Source organism: Schistocerca piceifrons, chromosome 9, assembly GCF_021461385.2.
Source record: "Schistocerca piceifrons isolate TAMUIC-IGC-003096 chromosome 9, iqSchPice1.1, whole genome shotgun sequence".
Lineage (NCBI taxonomy): Eukaryota > Metazoa > Arthropoda > Insecta > Orthoptera > Acrididae > Schistocerca > Schistocerca piceifrons.
In genome coordinates, this window is record NC_060146.1 from 47,531,616 (window position 1) to 47,533,214 (window position 1,599).

Consider the following 1,599-nt stretch of genomic DNA (forward strand, 5'->3'; position numbering starts at 1 on the left):
ACAAGAGGTGACCGAGACGAGTAACCAATGGCACCCCATACCATCACGCCAGGTGATAAGCCAGTATGGCGATGACGAATACACGCTTCCATTGTGCGTTCACCGCGATGTCGCCAAACACGGATGCGACCATCATGATGCTGTAAACAGAACGTGGATTCATCTGAAAAAATGACGTTTTGCCATTCGTGCACCCAGGTTCGTCGTCGAGTACACTATCGCAGGCGTTCCTGTCAGTGATGCAGCGTCAAGGGTAACCACAGCCATGTTCTCCGATCTGATAGTCCATGCTGCTGCAAACGTCGTCGAACTGTTCGTGCAGATGGTTGTTGTCTTGAAAACGTCCCCACCTGTTGACTCAGGGATCGAGACGTGGCAGCACGATCCGATACAGCCATGCGGATAAGATGCCTGTCATCTCGACTGCTAGTGATACGAGGCCGTTGGGATCCAGTACGGCGTTCCGTATTACCCTCCTCAACCCACCGATTCCATATTCTGCTAACAGTCATTGAACTTCGACCAACGCGAGCAGCAATGTCGCGATACGATAAACCGGAATCGCGATAGGCTACAATCCAACCTTTATCAAAGTCGGAAACGTGATGGTACGCATTTCTCCTCCTTACACGAGGCATCACAACAACGTTTCACCAGGCAACGCCGGTCAACTGCTGTTTGTGTATGAGAAATCGGTTGGAAACTTTCCTCATGTCAGCACGTTGTAGGTGTCGCCACCGGCGCCAACCTTGTGTGAATGCTCTGAAAAGCTAATCATCTGCGTGGTTTAGCAATTTTAATGGCCAGTAGTGTACTTTGTTTCTTGTTAATACACATTTTACTCTAATGTATAGCTTAACTTTTGAAATAACTGGTTACACAAATAATGTTATCTGCAAATACTAAAGTGCCCAAACAGAAACGCCAATATTTGTGGAGACAGTTTCTTACGCAACTAACAGACGGCGTTCCTGGTTACGGTTACACAGAACAGGGGCTCATACGTCGGAATATTTCAGACCGGATTACGCCTTGAAATTAATAAACTCACAAATAATCTTTATCTTGTGCTTCTAATGTTATGCAACTGACTTTAAGTGTCGTTACAAGGCGACTGCATTCAGACGTTTATCAGTCAATATATAGCATATAACTTCTGTTTGTTGTACCACGCCATCCCCTACCCCTTCGTTTTCGTCCCCCCCCCCCCCCCCCCCACCCTTCCCTCTTTTCTTTCCCATCATCTGCCCAGGTTCCCCCCGTCTGCTCTCTGCTGTGGTGTGCCACATTTTTGACAACTTTTTAGTGCAGTATTCAAGTGAACGTTCAGTGTTGTTCGTCTTTCCAAAGTGTTGCGAACAGAAATCACGCTGTCGCTGGGTGAGAATTTTATATCTCTTGCGAACAGAAACCAGGCTGTCGCCGTGTTTTTTTAATTGTCTGTCTATTATTGTACCTGAATGAGATTTTCACTCTGCAGCGGAGTGTGCGCTGATATGAAACTTCCTGGCAGATTAAAACTGTGTGCCCGACCGAGACTCGAACTCGGGACCTTTGCCTTTCGCGGGCAAGTGCTCTACCAACTGAGCTACCGAAGCA

The 1,599-nt window shown here is 47.3% G+C and overlaps 1 non-coding gene across 1 annotated transcript; it reads right to left on the reverse strand.

The window, feature by feature from the left end:
- Window positions 1–1,524: 1,524 nt before the first annotated feature.
- Window positions 1,525–1,599, reverse strand: Trnas-cga. Its single transcript has one exon. It is a non-coding gene; the product is annotated as a tRNA-Ser (tRNA).